This window comes from Propithecus coquereli, unplaced genomic scaffold, assembly GCF_000956105.1.
Source record: "Propithecus coquereli isolate 6110/MARCELLA unplaced genomic scaffold, Pcoq_1.0 Scaffold59, whole genome shotgun sequence".
Classification (NCBI taxonomy): domain Eukaryota; kingdom Metazoa; phylum Chordata; class Mammalia; order Primates; family Indriidae; genus Propithecus; species Propithecus coquereli.
The window spans coordinates 6,871,085-6,878,787 of record NW_012151840.1 but is presented as its reverse complement, the minus strand read 5'-3'; the positions used below and the strand labels follow the sequence as shown (position 1 = coordinate 6,878,787).

General features: G+C 44.4%; 1 pseudogene; it reads left to right on the top strand.

The window, feature by feature from the left end:
- The first annotated feature begins 2,630 nt into the window (after positions 1 to 2,630).
- On the top strand, positions 2,631 to 5,414 carry LOC105821765 (annotated as a pseudogene).
- The last annotated feature ends 2,289 nt before the right edge of the window (positions 5,415 to 7,703 follow it).

Sequence of the window (7,703 nt, the reverse complement as noted above, 5' to 3'; positions counted from 1 at the left end):
AATAATTTCTTTCTATTTTTAGTAGAGATGGGGTCTCGCTCTTGCTCAGGCTGGTCTCAAACTCCTGAGCTCAAACAATCCGCCTGCTTCGGCCTCCCAGAGAGCTAGGATTACAGGCGTGAGCCACCGCGCCCCGCCAATATCCATTTATTGAAGCCCTACCTATCTGTACTGTGTAAGACTTGAGGAATACACATCCAAAAACACACAGCCCCTTTTGTTTGCAATCCATGAACCTAGCAGGTGTGATAAGAGTTGTGATAGGGGGCATGCTCTGGCTCTGAGTGCGACAGGAACCGGCCTGCGTGGGAGTAGTGCTGGGGGCAGTGGGGATGTCCTGGCGAAGGCCTCTGGGGCCACCAGGTTGGATAGAAATGGAGGGTGCGAGGGGCAGTTTATGTACAAGCATCAAGGCTGAAAGGGCCTGGCTCTTTGGTGGCCTTCCTCTAGATGTGGCTGGAACTTGGAGCTCATCACGAATGCCTCATCCGCAGGGCTTAGAGTGGATCTTGGCGCCTCCAACCCCGGGAGGGCACTGGCAGTTTCAAGCAGAGGATGTGTTCGATTTGCCTTTTTAGAATGTAGAGTCGGCAGCCAGCAAGGAAGGAGGCTGGGAGGCCAGTTAGGAGAGTGTCGTTCCAGTGCTGGAGGGAAGGGGACTGTAGCCCCAGCGCTGGGCTGGACAGAGGTGGCAGTGACAAGGCCTCTCCAGTCTTACACAGCTGCGCCCACGAGCCCGGAGCCTTAAGGCTGGAGCTGAAAGAAGCAGAATGAAGAGGAGTCCTTTGTTCTGCTGCCAGAACAACTTTCCAGAAAGCGGGACTTCTCCTGCCCCAGTTCTGGCGGAGACGGTGAGCCTAGGACCACCGTCCTGCCCCAGCCAAGGACAAGCTGAGCCTCAGTAGCTCTCAAAACGACACCCGCCGCTCCCTCCTCTCCTCACAGAGTTTTATTTATTTACTTACTTATTTAGGGGCCAGTTGGCTGTCTCCAACCAAGCAGGTCCTTAGCAGACCTACCGCACCGCCCTAGGAGCGCGCAGCAGCGGCGCCAGCGGCGCTAGCGTCACGTGCTCGAGAGTGCCACTGCGCCTGCGCGGGTTTCCCACGCGGGTCCGGCCGCTGCCAGGGCGGAGGAACTGGGAGGGGGAAGGGTCGGGCCGCTCTTACCCCACCCCGCCCCGACGCGCGCCCTCCTGGCTGGGGTCAAACCTGCAGTCGCGGGGAGCCAGCGGATCCCTGGGCGGTGAAGCGTTGTCATCCGGCGGCCGAACCCACCTGCGGAGACGTCTGTCTTTAAAGGGCTCTGTCTCTGCGGGAGGTTCCCCGAGATGCTCCAGCGCTGCATTCGCAAAGTGCAGTGCCAAGTGCTGCAGGGAGAGGCGGGGTCTGCAGTTGACAGTCTGTTGCGGAGGAGAGGGAGGGAACTGGGAGAGCAATAACAGGCGGCTGTGATGAAAGAGTAACAAGTACTTAATAGACGCATCATACGCTGAGTTTAAAGAAAGAATTCTCTATGGGGATCGGCGAACTGTTAAATGAAGGAGGTGAGTTTGGAGAGAGGCTGGAAGCATGGGAAGGATTGCTGTTAGCAAGAAAACGTGAAAGTGTTAACATTTACGGCAGTCAGTTGTATAAACTACTAAAATATAATTTGTTAAATTCAGGGGCGGTAGATAAAGGACTCAGAGATTCTGACTACTTAGGGAGGCCAGGGACCGCTTCATAGGGGAATTCAAGCTTGAGTAGGATTTTGTTGGAAGGAAAGGATGTACAAAGCGTTGGATGTGTGCAAAATTCAGCTAAAGTAATCAAAGAGTCCTTTTTGCGTTAGGCGGAGTGCTAAAAGTATTCTAGCTGTAAAGAGAAATAAAGCACTGTCCTCAAGGACTTTAATGTCTGTGGAGACGTGAATATTTAATGATAGAAGTATCTCAGAATTCTGTGAGCCAACTAGGCTGGCCTTCAGGGAGATCTTCCAGGAGGAGGCAGTAAGGCAGGATGTGTGATATATTAGAAGAATGTACCACGGTATTAGCCAGGCATGGTACACACCTGCAGTCCCAGCTGCTCGGGAGGCTGAGCCAGGAGGATCGCTGGAGCCCAGGAGTTTGAGGCTGCAGTAAGCTATGATCACACCACTGCACTCTAGCCCAGGTGACAAAGCAAGACTGTCTCAAAAGAGAGAGAGAGGAGAAGGGAAGGAAGAAAGAGAATATACCATGGTAGTGAAAAAACTGTGTGGGGAAGTAGTTAAGCATGAGGTGGTAAATTTAGACTTAGTCCTGCTTTCTGGAAGATCTTGAAGATCTTTAGAAGTCATGCCAACCTGGGGATATACACCTTTGAAACATTGTGAAAGAAAAGTAATATGAACAGATTTTTTTAAAAAAGATAAATTAGATGGATGGACAGACAGGTAAATAGGAATAGGTGAGCTGGAGAGAGGGTAGGGACTGGGGGACCAGTTCAGAAGTTGAAATTGTAATTCTTCAATGTCAATAATAACTGAGAAGTTCTGAGACCCTGCACTTTGTTAATGGTAGAGGGGATGAAGAGGGAGGGAACATTTTTAAAAGCTATTTAGGAGCTAGGATTGACAGAACCTGTTTGCTCAGGGAGATGTCTAGCATGACTCTCAAGTTTGAGATGTGGGTAACTGAGGCAGTTGTTATGGACCAAATTCCCCTATCCCTTCCCCTAGCCCTAAGCAATCACTAAGCTATTTTCTACAGATTTGCCTCTTCTGTACATTTTTATAAATGAAATTATTCCATATGTGGCCTTTCTGTCTGGCTTATTTCACTTAGCATAATATTTTCAAGATTCATTCATATATCGGTATTTCATTCCTTTTTGTGGCTGAATAATATTCCCTTGTGTAGCACATTTTATTTATCCATTGATCAGCTCGTGGATATTTGGGTTGTTTCCACTTCTTGGTGAATTTTTAATAATAATGCTATACCAGCCTGGGCAACATGGTAAGACCCTGTTTCTACAAAAAAAAAAAAAAAAAATGAGCTGGGCATGGTGGTGCATGCCTGTAGTCCCAGCTACTTGGGAGGCTAAGGCTGCAGTGAGCTATGATGATGCCACTGCGCTCCAGCCTGGGGGACAGAGTGAGACTCTGTCTCAAAACACACACACACACACAAACCATTGCCCAACCCAAGGTCATGAAGAAACATCCCTATGTTTGTTTTCTTCTGTGTGTTTCTGTTTTTAAGTCTTACACTTAGGTCCTTGATCCATTTTGAGTTAATTTTTGTATACGGTGTCAGTTAGGGTTCCAACTTCATTCTGTCAATGTGGATATACAGTTGTCCATAGCCATTTGTTGAAAAGACTATTCTTTCCCCATTGAATTATTTTCGCAGCTGTGTTGAAAATCAATTGACTGTAAATGTGAGGATTTATTTCTGAACTCTCAATTCTATTCCATTCATCTGTATGTCTCCTTTTGTGCTAATATCACACTGTCTTGATTGATGTAACTTTGTAGTAAGCTTTGAAATCAGGAAGTGTGAATCTTCCAAGTGTTACGGCTTTTGAAGATAATTTGTCTGTTTTACTCTGGCTGCTTTCATGGTTTTTCTCTTTGTCTGGTTTTCTGCAGTTTCATTATAATATATTAGGCAGTGGATTTCTTTTTATTTATCCTTCTTGGGATTTGTTGGGTTCTTAAATTTATGATTTGATATGTTTCATCAATTCTTGAAAAATTTTATCCATTTTTTTCTTCAAATATGCCTGTGTCCATTCTTTTCTCTCTTTAAAATTTTTTTATTGGTACAGAATGTGTGTACGCTTGACAGCTTTATTGGCACCAGTGTATGTGACACTAATAAAGAAATGAAAAAGAGAAAAAAAGAATATGTGGACACATTTATGAGGTACATGTGATATTTTGATATGTTCATAGACTTTCTTTTTTTTTTTTTTGAGACAGAGTCTCACTATGTTGCCCAGGCTAGAGTGCCGTGGAGTCAGCTTAGCTCACAGCAACCTCAAACTCCTGGGCTCAAGCGATCCTTCTGCCTCAGCCTCCCAAGTAGCTGGGACTACAGGCATGCGCCATCATGCCCGGCTAATTTTTTCTATGTATTTTTGGTTGTCCAGCTAATTTCTTTCTATTTTTAGTAGAGACGGGGGTCTCACTCTTGCTCAGGCTGGTCTTGAACTCCTGACCTTGGGCGATCCTCTCACCTCAGCCTCCCAGAATGATAGGATTACAAGCATGAGCCACCACGCCCCGCCTGCATAGACTTTCTTTCTTCTCTTCCTAGGACTTTAGTTACCTTTCCGTTGTGACATCCCTTTGCTCCTCTACATCTGCTATCGTTTTATTTCGTTATGCATTATTCTGGATATTTATTTCTGACCTGTATTCCAGTTTATTAATTTTTCTCTTCTGTTATATGTAACATGCTGCTAACACTTTCTGTTCCAGTTCTTAATTTTGGTTATTGTAATTTTCAGTTCCATAATTTTTTTTCCTTTTTAAATCCACTATAACCCACTGCTTCACTTGACTAGCCTAAAAAATTTTTTTTTAATTAAAAAAAATCCACTATATCAATTTTAAAAGTTTTCAGTTCCCAACTATTCCAATCTTGGCTTTTATTCCTTAAATATGATAATTGTTTTGTGGCCAAGTTTTCCTCTTCCCATTCCTCCCACTGCTCTCCTCAACCTCAACTCGAGCCTGTTGCCCACGGGCCTAGCATTGCTTTCACCTTGGCCCTCAGCGATGCTGACGTGCAGAAGCAGACTAAGCATATGATGGCTTTCCTTGAACAAGAAGCCAATGAAAAGGCAGAATAAATTGATGCAAAGGCAGAAGAGCTCAACACTGAAAAGGGTTGGCTTGTGCAAACCCAAAGACTGAAGATTATGGAATACTATGAGAAGAAAGAGAAGAAAATTGAGCAGCAGAAGAAAATTCAGATGTCCAATTTGATGAATCAAGTAAGGCTCAGAGTCCTCAAAGCTAGAGATGTCCTTATCACAGACCTACTTAATGAAGCAAAACAGACTCAGCAAGGTGGTAAAAGATACAACCAGGTACCCAGAGCTGCTGGGTGGACTGGTCCTGCAGGGTTTGTACCAGCTGCTGGAGCCCTGAATGATTGTTCACAGCAGGAAATAAGATTTACCTCTGGCAAAGGCTGCAGTGCAAAAGGCGATCCCTATGTACAAAATTGCCGCTGAAAATGATATTGATGTCCAGATTGATCAGGAAGCCTACTTGCCTGAGGAAATAGCTGGGGGCATTGAGATCTATAATGGGGATTGTAAAATAAAGGTTTCCAGCACCCTAGAAAGCCATCTGGACCTCATAGCTTAGCAGATGATGCCAGAAGTACGGGAGCCTTGTGTGGTGCAGATGCCAATAGGAAGTTTTTGGACTAGGCCTTTAGGAGACGGAATCCATCCACTGCTCTACTGCTACGATATGGAAGCTTCCGATATTTGAAGAAACGAGAATGTCTGTGAAGCTTCCTCTTTGCTGTCCTAATGTTACTCTGTATTTGTCAGTGGATACCTTTCTGTGGCCAATGCCCTTGGCCTAATTGTTAACAGTGGGAGAACGTTTCACTTGCTATGATCAGGACCCCACCTGTAGTTCATCTCAGAGTAACTCAGCTCTCAGCTGGTCCTGCAGCGTAAGGTGAGGGGATCAGATGGTGGCTGCATGCACTTTGCCAAGTCTCCTGCTCATTGGCTCCCAGTTATCTAGTCTAGAGGGTGATGTGTATGGTGTTCTCTGCCTTGAAGTCTTTGCTCTTTAGGTTTAAAACGCATGTGGCACATGCATTCCTCCCAGCAGTAGAAGCTTCACCATTACCTATTTGGGCCTAGAAGTTTTCCTCATCTGTAAATGTGATTTGAAACCTAAGCCATGAAAATGCTTTATTTATTAAAGCAAAAGATTTATAAAACAAACAAAAAATAATTGTTTTGTGATCTATACTGATAATTTCACTATCTGGAGACCTTCTAAATCTGTTTCTGTTATCTATTGTACCTACTATTTTTATTTTTTCTTGGGTTTAGGGTGCTTTATATTGTTTTTGAAAAATTATTTATAGGCCAGCGCGGTGCTCATGCCTCTAATCCTAGCACTCTGGGAGGCCGAGGCAGGAGGATCACTTGAGGTCAGGAGTTTAAAACAAGCAAGCATGAGACTCTGTCTCTACTAAAAATAGGAAAAATTAGCTGGGCATGGTGGCACACACCTGTAGTCCCAGCTACTCTGGAGGCTGAGACAGGAGGATCTCTTGAGCCCTAGAAGTTTGAGGTTGCAGTGAGCTATGATGATGCCACAGCACTCTAGCCCAGGTGACAGAGCGAGACTCTGTCTCAACAACAACAAAAAAGCATTATTTATAGAAATGCTTTGAGGCCCAGGATAATATTGTCCTCCTCTAAAGAGAATTTTTTATTATTTTACATTATTATGTATGAAATGTCCAGTTTCCTTAAGTACTAATTTTGATAGTTGATATCTCTGACATTTCACTTTGACACTCCTTGTTTTTATGTTTATTGTGAAGGTACAGCCTCAGTCTTTCAAATGCACATTTTGGCTTATGATTATCTTTCACATTTTTTAGAGTAATTTTTGTGAAACCACGGATAAGTCAAAAATTTGTGTTATTTTCTAAGATGAATTCCATTGTGGAACCAATGCAGCACAGATAGCTTGAAATATCAACAAAGTGGGAAAGATGTGGCTAATGAGCACACAGTACATCGATGGTTTGAGAAGTTCCATTATGGTGATTTTAATCTTGAAAATGAGCCACGTGGGCAACCTGAGACCAAGGCGGATAATGATGAGCTGAAAGCTGTAGTGGAAAGGAATCCATCTCAACCTACGCGTGAATTAGCTGCAAGGTTTGACGTTACTATTCCAACAATATTGGACCATTTGAAACAAATCAGCAAGGTAAAGAAGCTGGATAGATGGGTTTCACATGAATTAAATGAGCATGAGAAGAGAAGTCATCTGGAAGCTTGCCTTTCTTTGCTGTCGCGACATAAAGTTGAATCGTTTCTACACCATATTGTTATGTGTGATGACGAATGGATTATTTTTGACAATTGCAAGCATTCAGCACAATGGTTGGACAAAGATGAAGTGCTGAAACACAGTCCAAAACCAAATATTCATCAAAAAAAGCTAATTGTGTCTGTTTGGTGGTCCAGCACTGGTATTACCACGGCAGCTCCATTAAACCTGGTCAATCCATTATAGCAGATGTCTACTGCAACCAACTGGATGAAATGATGAGGATGCTTGTGATTAAGCAGCCGAGATTGGTCAACAGACACAGCCAATCCTCTTGCAAGACAACTTCGACCACATGTCGCACAAACAATGCTGCTCAAACTACAGAGGCTAGGCCGGGCGTGGTGGCTCACGCCTGTAATCCTAGCACTCTGGGAGGCCGAGGCGGGCAGATTGTTTGAACTCAGGAGTTCGAGATCAGCCTGAGCAAGAGCAAGATGCCGTCTCTACTAAAAAATAGAAAGAAATGATCTGGATAACTAAAAATATACAGAAAAAATTAGCCAGGCATGGTGGTGCATGCCTGTGGTCCCAGCAACTCGGGAGGCTGAGGCAGGAGGATTGCTTGAGCCCAGGAGTTTGAGGTTGCTGTGAGCTAGGCTGACGCCACAGCACTCACTCTAGCC